This window comes from Salvelinus sp. IW2-2015, linkage group LG20, assembly GCF_002910315.2.
Source record: "Salvelinus sp. IW2-2015 linkage group LG20, ASM291031v2, whole genome shotgun sequence".
In the NCBI taxonomy this organism is placed as follows: domain Eukaryota; kingdom Metazoa; phylum Chordata; class Actinopteri; order Salmoniformes; family Salmonidae; genus Salvelinus; species Salvelinus sp. IW2-2015.
This window is the reverse complement of record NC_036860.1, coordinates 7,360,702-7,379,427: the sequence shown is the minus strand read 5'-3', so window position 1 is coordinate 7,379,427 and position 18,726 is coordinate 7,360,702. Positions and strand designations below refer to the sequence as shown.

Sequence of the window (18,726 nt, the reverse complement as noted above, 5' to 3'; positions counted from 1 at the left end):
TCGCGTCCCGCCCCAAGGACTCCGTCCGGCGCGCCGGCTGCGACAGAGCCTGGGCGCGACCAGAGTAAATGTTTTTACCTTTAAACTCAGACAAAAACAGAGATGCTAGTTCTAGGTCCCAAGAACCAAGAGATCTTCTGTTGGAATCTGACAATTAATCTTGATGGTTGTACAGTCGTCTCACAATAAAACTGAAGGACCTCGGCGTGTTACTCTGGACACTGATCCTTCTCTTGACGAATATATATCAAGACTGTTTCAAGACAAGCTTTTTTCAATCTACGTAATATGCAAAAATCTGACATTTCTGTCCAAAAAATTATGCAGAAAAATGTCCATACCTCTCTTTCTCTCTTTCTCAGAGGACCTGAGCCCTAGGAACCATGCCTTAACACTACCTGGCTCGATGACCTCCTTGCTCCTCCACCTGGTCGTGCTGCACTCCAGTTTCAACTTTTTGACTGCGGCTTATGGAACCCTGACCTGCTCACCGGACGGACTAACTTGTCCATACCTGACTGTTTTCGACTCTCTCTAGCAACCTGCTGTCTAACCGTGAAGAAGTCGGCTATGAAAAGCCAAATGCATTTACTCCTGAGCGTGCTGACTGTTTTTGCACCCTCTACAACCACTGTGGATTATTATTATTTGACCCTGCTGGCCATCTTTGAAAGTTTGAACATCTTCGCCATGTACTGTTACAATCTCCACCGCACAGCCAGAAAGGACTGGCCACCCCTCAGAACCTGGTTCCTCGCTTGGTTTCTTCTAGTTCCTGCCTTTCTAGGGGGTTTTTCCTAGCCACCGCTGCTTACTTACAGTTGAAGTCGGAGATTTACAAACACTTAGGTTGAGTCATTATAAATTACTTGGTTTTCACAACCACTCCAAAGTTTCTTGTTACACAAACTATAGTTTTTGGCAAGTCGTTAAGACATCTACTTTGTGGATGACACGAACTCAACAATTGTTTCAGACAGATTCTTTTCACTTTATAACTCACTGTATCACAATTCCAGTGGGTCGGAAGGTGACACACTAACCTTGACCTGTGCCTTTAAACAAATTGGAAATTCCCAAAAATGTATAGCATGTTGTGTTCATCCTTGGGAGCAATTCCCAAGTGCCTGAAGGGACACCGTTCATCTGTACAAACAATAGTCAAAAGTATAACACAATGGACCACGCAGCCGTCATACCGCTCAGGAAGGAGACGCATTCTGTCCCTAGAGATGAACGTACTTTGGTGCGAAAGTGCAAATCATCCCTAGAACAACAGCAATGGACCTTGTGAAGATGTTGGAGGAACATGTCACAAAGTATCTATAGTCCACAGTAACGGAGTCCTATATCCGACATAACTCGAAAAGCCACTATCAGCAAGGAAGAAGCCACTGCTCCAAAACATAAAAAAAAAGCCAGACCACAGTTTGCAACTGCACACTTGGGGAACAGATCTACTATTTGAGAATGTCCTCTGGTCGCATGAAAAAAATAGAACTGTTTCGGCATAATGACCATCGTTATGTTTGGAGGAAAAAGGGAGAGGCATGCAAGCAAAGACACCATCCACACCGTGAAGAACCAGGGTTGGCAGCATCATGTGTGTGGGGTGCTTTGCTCAGGAGGGACTGTGGCACTTCACAAAATAGATGGCATCACGAGGGAGGAAAACTAACTGACCTAAGACAGGGAATTTATACTAGGATTAAAAGTCAGGAATGTAAAACAAAAGTTTAAATGTAAAAGTATTTGGCTAAACTTCCGACTTCAACTGTACATCTGCATTTTTGCTGTTTGGTGTTTAGCTGGGGTTTCTGTATAGCACCTTTGACATCGCGGATGTGTCAAAAAGGGCTTATAAATCAAATTTAGATTTATTGATTGATTGTTGTTGCTGATGGTTGTCAGTTTCTGGCATTTAGATTGCGCACAGACATGTACATGTCCTGGGCCTGAAATGAATTGATTTCACCCTCCAGGATGGAGAAAGCTGTCTTAATTAAAGCATGGGGATTCTAATGGCGGATAAGGTAGCACCACAGGAAGAAACATTTGTATTCTGTTAAGATCATTTCCTTTTGAATTTCAAGCCAAATGTAAAATGTTCCTGTTTTTGATTAATTTAAGTAGAGTGACTTAGTGTTTTTCTATACCAAATCAGCCTACCAGCTGAGTCCCTTCCCTGTTTCACACCTGGTAGCTTGGTAGATGGGACTAACCAGCTCTTGTAACCTAGACGGCAGGGAGCAACCAGGGGTCTGTCTCTCTAATACCATTTTCTTGTAGGATGACAATGTCTGTTATTTCTGATTTATTTGATAAAGTCCAGTTCCTGCTCTTTAGGCCGAAGCAGATGACCTCTGGCCTGGATATTCCAGGATGAGATAGTGAAGGCTTTGTGTTCCATAAAGTTCTCAATGCTGTGTGTCGTGTGGTTTCTCTCTCAGCCCAGCCCTACATGACTGGCGAAAAGCGTCGCCCTGACAGCGCTGGTTTCACCGTCAGCTCATCTTCATCCCCAACAGCCACCTGGAATTAATACAGACATCCCTGTGGAGATGTTCCATACATGTTCCATGAGGCCAGTCCTTAGTGTGATTCTAGGAGAGCCAGCAGAGTTACACTCCGGAACAGCTGTGTTGGGTGTTGTCCCACCTTTATCTCTCTGTTTCTCATCTCTCTCCCCACGACAAGACAGACAAATGCAGTTGTATCTCAGAATAGTCTTCTCTATGGTGATGAGTACATGTTTGTTGTGACTGTGGTGTGGGGGGGAATGCTTGCAGATGTTGTTATGTCAATAGTTCAAATCGTTTGCAATCGTAGGGAGAACTTTAGATAGCTAGTAACGTGTGGTGTATGTGAGGGTGACTTGAGACAGTGTTATTTGTGGTTAATGACACACACGCATACAAATAGGCATTAGGCCTATTACCCCAACAATGTATATCTCTTTACGTTAAAAAACACAGCACTGCCAGAAACAGTCACACAGCCCTCAATCTCTCTCATATGGCCCAAAGACAGAGAAGTGAGAGAAATTTCTCTTAGAAAACCCTAGCAGAGATAGATGGTGACGCTGAGGGGACTGTGGGGGTGCCTGTAGGGGCTGAGTTGCATAGTAGTACTCGACCACCTGTTCCACTGGGAAGCACACGAAACACCCCCTTGATCTGCCTCCCTTTCTCTGCTCTCTTTCGCCTCCTTTCGCTCTGGTAACTTTATCAATGTCCACCTACCACACCTACGTTGTCCATTCTGTCGTTGGTCTTCCTCCCATCTCACCCCTTTCACTTTCGCGATACGCCTGGGTGCTGAGTCGAACTGCTTTCCTAATCTCTGGAGAACAGACAAAAAAAAAACAAAAAAACAAAACTCCAAATCGTTGCCAGCAACGACGCTTAGGCATAAGCAAAACAGACAACACACACACAAACGACGACCGAAGGACACACACACACACAGAGAATTCACACAAGAGGCACCACACACACAGAGGGCAACACCAACAAGGACACCACCCACAGAAGGAACACCACCACGGGACACAACACAACACATGGACACACACTACACAGCAGGGAGCACAGCAGAAGCTACATCACACACACAGAGGGACACACACCCAACCACACACACGTTGTCACCTTGTGTTGAAGAGCAGACTCCAGGGAGTGGTGTACAGAACAGCAGGAGTAAACACAGAGCTAGGTGCGGGGGATCCACAAATGGCACCTACCAAAAACTTCCTATATAGGCACACGTACATTTGACCAGAGCCCGATGACCCTGGTCCAAAAGTACTCCACCGGTCTGTAGAGAATAGGGTGGTATTTTGGGATGCCGCCTAGATATATATCCACAGTGGCACAGCAATACACAGTACAGGGGCCAGGAGGAACCTCCCTCCTACATGCCTAGCCCCATTCTCTATCTTCGTACTTACAGTAGAAGTGTAATGCTATTGCAAGACCCACAGCCATCTTATAAACAGAGACTGAGGCTACTGAGTGTAGCTCCAGGACATACAGTATGTACAGGACAGTAATTAGTTGATCTGATGCTACTCGAGCAGAATGGCTCATGCAAGTAAGAGTACATCACAAGTTGTGAAGTGAGAGGTTACATAGTCATGTGGGGGAGAAAAGTATTTGTGATACACTGCCTGATTTTGAGGTTTTCTACTTAAAAGCATGTAGATGGTCTGTAATTTTTATCATAGGTACATCTCACCTGGGAGAGACGGAATCTAAAACAAAAAACCAGAAAAATCAAATTGGTATGATTTTAACAGTAATTCATTTGCATTTTCTGTAGTAGATGCAATCTACGTCCCACCATCTGGCAGTCTGACGGTACGAAATCTGGTTGGCCAGATGCCAGGAGATTGCTACCTGCTCAATGCATAGTGTCAACTGTAAAGTTTGGTGGAGGAGGAATAATGGCTGGGCTGTTTTCCATGGTTCGGGCTAGGCCCCTTAGTTCCATGAAAGGGAATCTTAACGCTACAGCATCAATGACATTCTAGATGATTTTGTGCTTCCAACTTGAGAACGCCCTTTCCTGTTTCAGCATGACAATGCCCCTAGTGCACCAGGAAGCAGGTACATACAGAAATGGGTTTGTCGAGAATTGGTGTAGAAGAACTTGACTGGCCTGCACAGAGCCCTGACCTTCAACCCCATCGACACTCTTTGGGTATGAATTGGAACACCAACTACGGGCACGCCTAATTGCCCAACATCTGTGCCCGACCTCACTAATGGTTCTGTGAGAATGGATGCAACCCCCGCTGCAAATTCCAACATCTAGTGGGAAACCTTCCCATAAGAGTGGAGGCTGTTATATGCAGCAAAGGAGGGGGGGGGGGTCAACTCTATATTAATGCCATTAATTTTGGAATGAGATGTTCGACTAGCAGGTGTTTCACATACTTTTGGCCATGTAGTGTACCTACGCAGACATTATATTTCATCATGACTCATTCTATAGGCGCACTACACAGAAACCTTGGTCTTTTGCCCATGCCCTCCCCATTTCCCCCAAAGACCCATTGTAAACTTTCCCCCTTCTGGCACCTCCCCCCAGCTTGACCCAGCCTGGTAGCAGCATCAACCAGCTCCAGCTCTGAGAGGCAGGTTGAGCTGGGATTGACATGCACAGCCACAGCCTGATCAGACCGCAGCGAGCTGCATCAGAGCCCACAGGGTTCACTGAGGTCTCCCTAAAGAACTTGATTGGCCTGCCTGCCTGGTTCTCCCTACCCATGGTGCATTGCAGGGTTCTGGAGCTGTGCGGCTCGCGTGCCCCCAGGCAGGGTTCTCATTCTCAGTGCAGAGTGTGCAGAGTAAAGAGAGCACACTTTACACACTGCATACAGCGGCTTGCGAAACTATTCACCCCCTTGGCCATGTTCCTATTTTGTTGCCTTTACAACCTGAATTAAAATTGTTTTTGGGGGTTGTATCATTTGATTTACACAGAACTTGCCTACCACGTTTGAAGACCGCAAATATTTGTTATTGTGAAAACCAAACAAGAAATAAACAAAAAACAGAACTTAAAGCGATGCATAAAACTATTCACCCTCCCAAAGCTCAATACTTTGTGTAGAAAACCTGTTTTGCAGCAATTGACAGCTGCAAGTTCTTGGCGGTATTCTCTATAAGCCTGTGGCACATCTACACCACTGATTTTTTCCCATTATCAAGGCAAACATTGCTCCAGCTTCCTGTCAAGTGTGATGGGTTCCTGGTGTACAGGCAATCTCTTACAGTTCAACCACAATTCTCAATTGATTGAGTCTGGCTTGACATGGCCATCCAAGACATTAAAGCGTAATTCCCTTAAACCACTCGAGTGCGCTTAGGGTGCATTGTCCTGGCTGGAAGGTGAACCTCCGTCGCAGTCTCAAATCTCGGGAAACTAGAACGGTTTCCCTCAAGAATTTCCCTCTGTATTCTCGGCCATCCATCATTCCTCCAATTATCTGACCAGTTTCTCAGTTACCCGCCGATCTGAAGCAAACATCCCACCAGCATGCATGGTTTTTCTTGGGGACATGGAGAGGTAGGTTGGGAGTTTGCCCAGACTCACGTTTCCTTGCATGACCAAAAAATATACATTTTAGTCTCATCTGACCGAGTACCTTCTATTCCATATGTTGGGAGAGTCTTCCCACATGCCTTTTGGCGAACCACCAAACTGGGTTTGCTTTTGTTTTTTCTTTAAGCAATGGCTTTTTTTTCTGGCCAACTCTTCCGTAAAGCAAAACCAGCTCTGTGGAGTGCAGGCTTAAATAGTTCTCCTATGGACACGTACTTCCAATTCGCTGTGGAAGCTTTTGCAGTTCCTGTTCATTGGTTATCTTTGGTCTCCTTTGTTTGCCTCTGCGATATGTCCTCCTGCTGGGTCCCGTGAGTGTTGTGGGGCCTTTTAATAATGGATTTAATGGTGCTCCGTGGGATGTTCAAAGTTCTGTATCTTTTTTTATGAAACCCACCCATGATCTGTACATTCTCCAACAACTTTTCCCTGACCGGTTTGGAGAGCTCCTTGGTCTTCATGTGGCCCCTTGCTTTGTGGTGCCCTGCTTTTGGTGCTTTGAGAGCTCTGGGTCTTTCCAGACATGTATATATACTAGGGATTCAGTGTGACCACATAGTTTTCACACAGGTGACTTTATTTAACTAACTTATGTGACTTCTGAAGGCTAATTGGTTGCACCAGATCTTATTTAGGGGATTCATAGCAAAGGGTGAATACATATGCGCAACACCGACTTTTCCGTTTTTAATGTGAATTTTTCTTTAAGTTTATTTTTATTTTGTGTATGTCCATACATTGAAATCCAAATTAAAATCAATTTAAAAATATAACAGGTTGTAATGCCCAACAAAATAGGAAAAACCAGCCATAGGGGTTGATACCTTTGCAAGGCACATGTACATACAGACACTACACACTTACCGAGGAGAATGCGTTAAAGGCCCTGTAGATGGCCTCTGCTCTTCTCGAATAAACAACAACACAGATAGTCTCCTCCCTCGGGAGGGCAGGAGTGTTGCACTGCCCTTCACTTGCGCTGTCATTGATCTGTTCACACCGACCACCTCTTATATAACCAGCCTTCTTCCTGTCCCTCTGTGGCCTGTACTCGCTTCCTAAACTCACTCTAGGAAAGGTTGTGTTGTTGTGATAGTTGTGGTGTTGTGTGTAGAGAAGAGAGAGACAGAAGATGACCAACGAGTCAATATGACTTTGCATACATGTACTTCCACTAAGTCTCGTATAGTAAACACACGTTCGTTTGTTTCATATTGCAGTAATGCTTGCTGTTTAATACTGACAAAACAGCTTTCAGAGTTTCCTCCTCTTATTAAGGGTCGGATTGTCATCAGGAGACGGTGTCCCCAACTTTGAGCAAAAACAACCGATCGCGCAGACAAATGACTCCTTCTGGAAACTCTATATGTCAGTCCACTCAAAAGGAGTCCACACCCATGCAACTGAAGAGACAGGCCCATCACAAGTACAAATAAATGTAAAATAAAATTGACATTTCCATAAACTGCAATAACATTAAAAAAACAGGACTATCGCATGACCAATGACATCAGAGCCGAGCGTCGACCCAAAAGCCACTGGCATAGTCAGCCATACGATAAATAGTACTTTCCTGTTTGCATGCACTGTGTATAGATGCTAGACTACCCCCAGCCACTGCGCACAAGGAACACTGTAGTAGTAAGCGTCTGTTAGTTGTACATGTACAGTGGTTATGACCCCAAAACGAGAAGCTCCCTCGGCTGCGTGACACAGTACAGGAAGCACCACTGTGTGATTGCCCCAGCCATCTCTGAAATGAGAAACCTAGGCAACAAATGGCAGCGCGCACCCAACACACACAATGAAATCAGATCGTCGTCGCACACAGACAGCGTGCTGGCTGGCATATGATGTCGACCTCGTATTAGAGTGGCGGCTAGCGTCACCTTGGCAGACTTACGGACTGGCATGGAAAGCTAACCATGCTGCATCCAAATGAAACCATTCCCTTTTATCGTGCACTACTTTTTAACCAGGCCAACGGTTTGCGGTCAACAAGTAGGTGACTATTAGGGATAGGGGGTGCCATTTGACAACGCAGAGCAGTTGTCCCCCCAGTGGGTCCTTCATCGAATCATCACCCTGTCCTGAGGGTGCTGAGGGGAGTAGCCCCTAAAACGTGTTGTTAAAACCACAACACACCACACCGTCCGGGAGCAGGAGGCGGCTAGAATTGGGGTTATGAGTAATCACATGACCAGGGGATACACTTGCGCTGGGGACAGAAGAAAGGGACTCGCTGCCGTTGCTCCTTGCCGTCCCCCGACAGCTCTCCTCTCTTCCTACTCGATTCATCACTCTCTTCAGTCTAGCGCTCAGTCGCTGACGGGAGCCGCGGGGGCCTGCGCCGAGGCAGGACAATCCCTGGCTGCTCCACGCCAGAAAACACCAATATGACGAGAGACAGGAGCTCCAGTTTAACCATCAATACAACCAGACATACAGAGCCCAGCTAGCTAGAACAGCCAGATACAGAGATCCAGCCTAACATCAGATTACAAACCAGACATACAGAAGTCCAGTCCTAACATCAGATCACAACCAGCACTAACATGAGTCCAGCCGTAAACATCAAGGCTAAGCCAGACGTACAGGAGTCCAGCCTAACATCAACGATTACAACCAGACTTACAGAGTTCCAGGCCTAACATCCAGATACAAACAGACTACAGAGTCCAGTATAACATCAGATAACAACCCACGACTACAGAGGCCAGTCTAACATCAAGGACAGCCAGACTACAGAGTCCAGCCTAACATCAGAAAGAGCCAGACCTACGAGAGGCGCCAGTCTAAAAATCAGAACAGCCAGACTACAGAGTCCAGCTAACCTTCAGATAACAGCCAGGACTACAGAGTCACAGTCTAACTTCAGGATTCACAGCCAGACCTACAGAGTCCAGACCTAACATCAGACGTACAGCCAGAACTAGGAGTCCAGCCTAAAATCAGATACAACCCAGACCTAAGAGTCCAGCCTTACCATCAGAATACAGCCAGACGTACAGAGTCCGCCTAACATTCAGATCACAGCCAGGACTACAGAGTCCAGCCCCTAACATCAGTACACACCAGACTACAGACAGTCCCAGTACTAACGCATCCAGGATAACAACCAGAGCTACAGCGAGTTCACGCCTAATTCACATACAGCCAGACTAAAAGAGTTCAGCTACAGTCAGACTACAACCGATACAGAGGTTCAGTCCTTAACTCATGATACGCCAGACTACAGCAGTCCAGTCCTATACAATATATCACAGCCAGGACTACAGAGTCCAGCCCTGAACATCAGATTAACAACCAGACTTAGAGTCCAGGCCCTAAATCAGATCAACAACACAACCTACAGAGTCCAGCCTGACACAGTCACTAGTACAGCCAGGCTACAGTACAGTCATACAGGTCCGTCAGTCAACCATAGCCCACGCAAGCACAGGCCCCAACTTGGACAGGGGGCCATGAAGTGTATGAGTGGACCTATACGTAAGCCCTAATGGGGGTGATGGAGCCTCGTGGATGCAAGGTAAGAGGCTGGGGTCATAGATGGCCGTTCCCTGATCTCTATGCTCACAGTCCACTCTCAGGCATCCTACGGCAGTGGATGCGAGACTGATGACAGTAATGTAACACCACCAGAAGGTTGTGAATGCCAGCAGAAGAAGATTAGTATCGACAGATCTAGCCGATACATAACCTGAGGGTACCAACATAAGAACAACGCTTCCTTAACCTATTGATTTGCGATCCCCTCACCCTTCGGCCCTAGAACAGCCTCAATTTGTCGGGGCATGGACTCTACTAAGAGCGTGTTCGGAAAAGCGTTGCACAGGGATGCGGGTTCATGTTGACTCAATGCTTCCAGCAGTCCACGTTCGCGTTCTCGACACAATACCAGGTGCCCTTGCACCTATACCGATTACGCCGTTCAAAGGCACTTAAATATTTTGGTCCTTGCCCAGTCACCCTCATGAATGGCACACATTCTACACTGAATTGAAGTCGGATTTAACAATACCAACAAGTGGATCATAGCTGTTACCTGCTCTAGGTCATGGAAAGAGCAATGTCTTTGATACGTTTTGTACACTGCATGTATATGACATGTGTCTTCACAAACATGTATTACGGACATTTATAAACTGGGCTGGTGTGAGCCCTGAATGCTCGATTGGGCTTGAAAGCCGTGGTAATATCAGACCATATACCCCGTTATACCACTGCTTCTAATTACGTTGAGGTAACCACGCTTTATAATAGCACTCAAGGCTCTGGGTGTTTGTGTACTATGGCCAATAATAAACAGGCTAAGCTGTATCCAGGCAACTCCGCTCTGCGTTGTCGTGAAGCAGAACAGCCTTAGCCGTGGTATACGTGGCCATATACAGACACCCCCCCCCCCCCCCTGGCCTATTCTAAATATATGTTTGCACAACATCAGACATTTTGCAAACATTGAATTGGAGAAGTTGAGCATTTCTTCTACACACACACACACACACAGAGGGACACACACACAGAGGGACACACGTGTCACCTTGTGTCTAAGAGCAGGCCTCCAGGGAGTGGTGTACAGACAGAGGAGTAAACACAGAGCTAGGTGCGCATCCCAAATGGCACCCTACTTCCTATATAGGGCACTACATTTGACCAGAGCCCGATGGACCCTGGTCAAAAGTACTCCACTCTGTAGAGAATAGGGTGGTATTTGGGATGCCGCCTTAGTATATCCACAGTGGCACAGCAATAACAGTACAGGGGCCAGGAGGGAACTCCMTCCCTACATCCTAGCCCCATTCTCTATCTATCTGTACTTACATAGAATGTAATGTATGAAGACCCACACCATCTTATAAACAAGACTGAGGCTCTGTACAGGACATACAGTATGTACAGGACATATTAGGAGTGTCTGCAACTGGCTCATGCATACATACATACATACATACATACATACATACAGTTGAAGTCGGAAGTTTACATACACCTTAGCCAAATACATTTCAACTCAGTTTTTCACAATTCCTGACATTTTAATCCTAGTAAAAATGCCCTGTCTTAGGTCAGTTAGGATCACCACTTTTTATTTTTAGAATATGAAATGTCAGAAGAATAGTTGAGAGAACTATTTATTTCAGCTTTTATTTATTTCATCACATTCCCAGTGGGTCAGAAGTTTACAACACTCAATTATTATTGGGTAGCATTGCCCTTAAATTGTTTCACTTGGGTCAAATGTTTTGGGTAGCCTTCCACAAGCTTCCCACAATAAGTTGGGTGAATTGTGGCCCATTCCTCCTGACAGACCTGGTGTAACTGAGTCAGGTTTGTAGGCCTCCTTGTATTTGTATTTCCTTGCTCGCACACGCTTTTTCAGTTCTGCCCACACATTTTCTATGGGATTGAGGTCAGGGCTTTATGATGGCCACTCCAATACCTTAACTTTGTTGTCCTTAAGCCATTTTGCCACAACTTTGGAAGTATGCTTTGGGTCATTGTCCAATTTGGAAGACCCATTCGCGACAAAGCTTTAACTTCCTGACTGATGTCTTGATGATGCTTCAATATATCCACATAATTTTCCTGCCTCATGATGCCATCTATTTTGTGAAGTGCACCAGTCCCTCCTGCAGCAAAGCACCCCCACAACATGATACTGCCACCCCCGTTCTTCACGCTTCCTGAGCGGTATGACGGCTGCGTGGTTCCATGGGGTTTATACTTGCGTACTATTGTTTGTACAGATGAACGTGGTACCTTCAGGTGTTTGAAAATTGCTCCCAAGGATGAACCAGACTTGTGGAGGTCTACANGTTTGCAACTGCACATGGGGACAAAGATCGTACTATTTGGAGAAATGTCCTCTGGTCGGATGAAACAAAAATAGAACTGTTTGGCCATAATGACCATCGTTATGTTTGGAGGAAAAGGGRGAGGCATGCAAGCCAAAGAACACCATCCCAACCGTGAAGAACCAGGGTTGGCAGCATCATGTTGTGGGGGTGCTTTGCTGCAGGAGGGACTGGTGCACTTCACAAAATAGATGGCATCACGAGGGAGGAAAACTAACTGACCTAAGACAGGGAATTTATACTAGGATTAAAAGTCAGGAATTGTAAAACAAAAGTTTAAATGTAAATGTATTTGGCTAAACTTCCGACTTCAACTGTACATCTGCATTGTTTGCTGTTTGGGGTTTTAGGCTGGGTTTCTGTATAGCACTTTGACATCGGCGGATGTCAAAAAGGGCTTTATAAATCAAATTTAGATTTATTGATTGATTGATTGTGCTGATGGTGTCAGGTTCTGGCATTTAGATTGCCACAGACATGTACATGTCCCTGGGCCTGGAAATGATTGATTTCACCCTCCAGGATGGAGAAGCTGTCTTAATTAAAGCATGGGGATTCTARTGGGGGATATAGGTAGCACACAGGAGAACATTTGTATCTGTTAAGATMATTTCCTTTTGAATTTCTAGCCAAATGTAAAATGTTCCTGTTTTGATTAATTTAATAGAGTGACTTAGGTCTGTTCTATACCAAATYAGCATACCAGCTGAGTCCCTTCCCTGTTTCACACCTGGYAGTTTGGTAGATGGGACTACCAGCTCTTTGTAACCTAGAGGGCAGGGCAACCAGTGGGTCTGTCTCCTCTATACCATGTTTCTTGTAGGATGACAATGTCTGTATTTCTGATTTATTTGATAAAGTCCAGGTTCCTGCTCTTTAGGCCGAAGGCAGATGACCTCTGGCCTTGGATATTCCAGGATGAGATAGTGAAGGCTTTGTGTTCCATAAAGTGTCCAATGCTGTTGGTCGTGTGGTTTCTCTCTCAGCCCAGSCCCTACATGACTGGCGAAAAGCGTCGCCTGACAAGCGCTGGTTTCACCGTCAGCTCATCTTTCATCCCCCAACAGCCACCTGGAATTAATACAGACATCCCTGTGAGGATGTTCCATACATGTTCCATGAGGACTTAGTCTTAGTGTGATCTGGAGAGCCAGGCAGGTTACACTCCGGAACAGCTGTGTGTGTGTGTCCCCACCTCTTATCTCTCTGTTTCTCATCTCTCTCCCCACGACAAGACAGACAAATGCAGTTGTATCTCAGAATAGTCTTCTCTATGTGGATGAGTACATGTTTGTTTGTGTGTGTGTGGGGGGGAATGCTTGCAGATGTTGTTTAGTCAATAGTTCAAATGTTTGCAAGTGAGGGAGAACTTTTAGATGCTAGTACAGTGTGGTGTATGTGAGGGTGACTTGAGGACAGTGTTATTTGTGGTTAAGACACACACGCATACAAATAGGCATTAGGCCTATACACAATGTATATCTTCGTTATAAAAACACACACTCCAGAACAGTAACAGCGCTCATCTCTCTCTATGGCCCAAAAGGAGAAGTGAGAAATTCTTAAAACTGCAGAGATTGGAGGGTGGGTGAGGAGGGACAGGGGGGTGCCTGGTAGGGCTGTCTGTAGATTAGACCACCTGTTCCACTGTGGAACACACACACTCATTCCCTCCCTTTATCTTGCTCTCTCTCCCTTTCGCTCTCTCTTATTATCTTTTTATAACTACCCACTCTTGTCTTCTCTCCCCCAATCTCACCCCTTTCACTCCGAACGCCTGGGTCCTAGCTGACTGCATTCCATCTATGGGAAACAGACAAAACAATCTGCCAGAACTTTGGCAGAGAGCCACAGCACACATAAAGACAGAAACACACACACACACACACACACACACAGAGGGACACACACACACAGAGGGACACACACACACAGAGGGACACACACACACAGTGTTCACCTTGTGTCTAAGAGCAGGCCTCCAGGAGTGGTGTACAGACAGAGGAGTAAACACAGAGCTAGGTGCGGATCCAAATGGCACCCTACTTCCTATATAGGGCACTACATTTGACCAGAGCCGATGACCCTGGTCAAAAGTACTCCACTCTGTAGAGAATAGGGTGGTATTTGGGATGCCGCCTTAGTATATTCCACAGTGGCACAGCAATAACAGTACAGGGGCCAGGAGGAACTCCCTCCCTACATCCTAGCCCCATTCTCTATCTATCTGTACTTACATAGAATGTAATGTATGAAGACCCACCCATCTTATAAACAAGACTGGAGGCTCTGTTACAGGACATACAGTATGTACAGGACATATTAGGAGTGTCTGCAACTGGCTCATGCAATACATACATACAGTTGAAGTTGGAAGTTTACATACAGTGGGGAGAACAAGTATTTGATACACTGCCGATTTTGCAGGTTTTCTACTTACAAAGCATGTAGAGGTCTGTAATTTTTATCATAGGTACACTTCAACTGTGAGAGACGGAATCTAAAACAAAAATCCAGAAAAATCACATTGTATGATTTTTAAGTAATTCATTTGCATTTTCTGTAGTGATGAATCACGTCCCACCATCTGGCAGTCTGACGGACGAATCTTGGTTTGGCAGATGCCAGGAGATTGCTACCTGCTCCAATGCATAGTGTCAACTGTAAAGTTTGGTGGAGGAGGAATAATGGTCTGGGGCTGTTTTCATGGTCGGGCTAGGCCCCTTAGTTCCAGTGAAGGGAAATCTTAACGCTACAGCATACAATGACATTCTAGATGATTCTGTGCTTCCAACTTTGAGAACGCCCTTTCCTGTTTCAGCATGACAATGCCCATGTGCACAAGCGAGGTACATACAGAAATGGTTTGTCGAGATTGGTGTAGAAGAACTTGACTGGCCTGCACAGAGCCCTGACCTCAACCCCATCGAACACTTTTGGGATGAATTGGAACACCAACTACGGGCAACGCCTAATTGCCCAACATCTGTGCCCGACCTCACTAATGGTCTTGTGAGTGAATGGATGCAACTCCCCGCTGCAATATTCCAACATCTAGTGGAATCCTTCCCATAAGAGTGGAGGCTGTTATTGCAGCAAAGGGAGGGGGGGGGGGTCAACTCTATATTAATGCCCATTAATTTTGGAATGAGATGTTCGACTAGCAGGTGTTCACATACTTTTGGCCATGTAGTGTACCTACGCAGACATATATATTTCACATGACTCATTCTATAGGCGCACTACACAGAAACCCTTGGCTTTTGCCCATGCCCTCCCCATTTCCCCCAAAGACCCATTGTAAACTTTCCCCTTTGACCTCTCCCCCAGCCTGACCCAGCCTGTGAGCAGCATGAACCAGCTCCAGCTCTGAGGGCAGGTTGAGCTGGGATTGACATGCACAGCCACAGCCTGATCAGACCGGAGCGGAGCTGATCAGAGCCCACAGGGTTCACTGAGGTCTCCCTAAATGACTATTGATTGGCCTGCCTGCCTGGTTCTCCCTACCATGGTGCATTGCAGTGGGTCTGGCTGTGCGGCCGCGTGCCCCCAGGCAGGGTTCTCATTCTCAGTGCAGAGTGTGCAGAGTAAAAGGAGCACACTTTACACACATGCATACAGCGGCTTGCGAAACTATTCACCCCCTTGGCATTGTTCCTATTTTGTTGCCTTACAACCTTGAATTAAAATTGATTTTTGGGGGGTTTGTATCATTTGATTTACACAACTTGCCTACCACTTTGAAGACGCAAAATATTTTTATTGTGAAACAAACAAGAAATAAAACAAAAAAAACAGAACTTAAGCGTGCATAACTATTCACCCTCCCAAAGTCATAACTTTGTAGAAAAACCTTTTGCAGCAATTACAGCTGCAAGTCTCTTGGGGTATGTCTCTATAAGCTTGGCACATCTAACCACTGGGATTTTTTCCCATTATTCAAGGCAAAACTGCTCCAGCTCCTTCAAGGTGGATGGGTTCCGCTGGTGTACAGCAATCTTTAAGTCATACCACAGATTCTCAATTGATTGAGGTCTGGGCTTTGACTGGCCATTCCAAGACATTTAAACGTTTCCCCTTAAACCACTCGAGTGTTGCTTAGGGTCATTGTCCTGCTGGAAGGTGAACCTCCGTCCCAGTCTCAAATCTCTGGAAAACTGAAACAGGTTTCCCTCAAGAATTTCCCTGTATTTAGCGCCATCCATCATTCCTTCAATTCTGACCAGTTTCTAAGTTCCCGCCGATGAAAAACATCCCACAGCATGATGGTGTTCTTGGGGTAATGAGAGGTGTTGGGTTTGCGCCAGACTCAGCGTTTTCCTTGATGACCAAAAATATACATTTTAGTCTCATCTGACCAGAGTACCTTCTTCCATATGTTTGGGAGGTCTCCCACATGCTTTTGGCGAACACCAAAGTTTTTGCTTTTTTTTTCTTTAAGCAATGGCTTTTTTTCTGGCCACTCTTCCGTAAAGCCCAGCTCTGTGGAGTGCACGGCTTAAAGTGGTACTATGGACAGATACTCCAATCGCTGTGGAGCTTTGCAGTTCCTTCATGGTTATCTTTGGTCTCTTTGTTGCCTCTGTGATTACTGTCCTCCTTGCCTGGTCCGTGAGTTTGGTGGGGGCCCTTTAATAATGGATTTAATGGTGCTCCGTGGGATGTTCAAAGTTTCTGATCTTTTTTTATAACCCAACCATGATCTGTACTTCTCCACAATTTGTCCCTGACCTGTTTGAGAGCTCCTTGGTCTTCATGGTGCCCCTTGCTTGGTGGTGCCCCTTGCTTTGTGGTGTTGCAGACTCTGGGGCCTTTCAGAACATGTATATATACTAAGATCATGTGACACATATTTCACACAGGTGGACTTTATTTAACTATTATGTGACTTCTGAAGGTATTGGTTGCCACAGATCTTATTTAGGGATTCATAGCAAAGGGGGTGAATACATATGCACACACCACTTTTCCGTTTTTAATGTTGAATTTTAGTTTATTTTTATTTTGTGTATGTCCATTACATGAAATCCAAATTAAAATCAATTTAAATTACAGGTTGTAATGCAACAAAATAGGAAAAACACCAAGGGGGGTGAATACCTTTGCAAGGCACTGTACATACAGACATACACACTTACCGAGGAGATATGCGTTAAGTGCCCTGTGTGGCCTCTGCTCTCGGTAAAAACAAACACAGATAGGTCTCCTCCTGCGGGGAGGGAGGAGTGTTGCACTCGCCCTTCACTGTTGCCTGTCCTTGATCTGTTCACACACACTCTTATATACCAGCCTCTTCCTGTCCCTCTGTGGGCCGCTACTCTCCTTATAACTCACTCATGGAAATGTGTGTTGTGTGTGTGTGTGTGTGCGTGTGTGTGTGTAGAGAGAGAGAGAGAGAAACAGAGAGACCACAGTAATGTGACTTTGCATACATGTCATTCCACTAAGTCTCTATAGTAACACAACGTTGTTTGTTTATATTGCCATAATGCTGCTGTTTATACTGACAAACAGCTTCTCAGATGTTCCTCCTCTTTTAAGGGTCCGATGTCATCGGAGACGTGTTCCCAACTTTGAAGCAGAAACAACCATCGGCGAGATCAAATGACTCCTCTGGAAACTCTAATGTCCAATGTCACCTCAAAGAGTCCACACATGCAACTGAAGAGACAGCCCATCACAAGTACAAATAGAATGTAAAATAAAATTGACATAATTCCCATAGATTGAATAACATTAAAAAAACAGACTATCCATGACAATGACATCAGAGCCGAGCTCTGCACCAAAGCCATGTCATGTCAGCATACTATAAATAGTATTGTTTCCTGTTTGCTGCACTGTGGTAGTGTAAGCTACCCCAGCCACTGATGCAAACACTGTAGTAGTAAGCTCTGTTGTTGTACATGTACAGTGGTATGACCCCAAAACGAGAAGCTCCCTCTGGCTGCGTGGGACACAGTACAGAAGCACACTGTGTGATTGCCCAGCCAATCTCTGAAATGAGAAACTAGGCTAACAAATGGAGCGCGCACACACAACACACCACAATGAAATCAGATTCTCGTGCGCACCACAGACGGATGCTGGCTGCAGTGATGATGTCACCTCTACTAGAGTGGGGGCTAGCGTCACCTTGGCAGACTTACAGGATGGGCATGGAAAGTACACATGGCTGTCACCAAATGGAACCCTATTCCCTTTATAGTGCACTACTTTTAACCAGGGCCCAACAGGTTTGGGTCAAAGTAGTGGCATATATGGGACTAGGGTGCCATTTGAAACGCAGAGCAGTTGTCCCCCCGTGGTCCTTATGAATCATTCACCCTGACCTGAGGGTGTGAGGAGTAGCCCCTAAAACGTGTTGTTTACACCACAAACACACACCACTCGGGAGAGGAGGGGTAGAATGGGGTATGAGGTAATCAATGACCAGGGGATACACTGTCTGGGGGAGAGAAGAGAAGGGACCTCGTGCCTTGTGCTCCTTGCCGTCCCCCAGACAGCTCTCCTCTCTTCCTACTCATTCATCACTCTTTCAGGTCCTAGCAGCTAGTCTGCTGCATCCCTGGGCTGCCTCCAGCCAGACAACACAATATAACAAGACAGAGTCCAGTTTAACATCAGATACACCAGACTACAGAGCCCAGCCTAACATCAGATACAGCCAGACTACAGAGTCCAGCCTAACTCAAGATACAACCAGACTACAGAGTCAGTCCTAACTCAGATACAACCAGACTACAGAGTCCAGCCTAACATC

The 18,726-nt window shown here is 45.7% G+C and overlaps 1 protein-coding gene across 1 annotated transcript in view; it reads right to left on the bottom strand.

Annotated features, from left to right (window-relative positions):
• The window catches only part of LOC111981400 (rho GTPase-activating protein 23-like), a 93,475-nt gene that overhangs the window by 67,872 nt on the left and 6,877 nt on the right, over nucleotides 1-18,726 (bottom strand). The gene's annotated exons all lie outside the window — the stretch shown is intronic.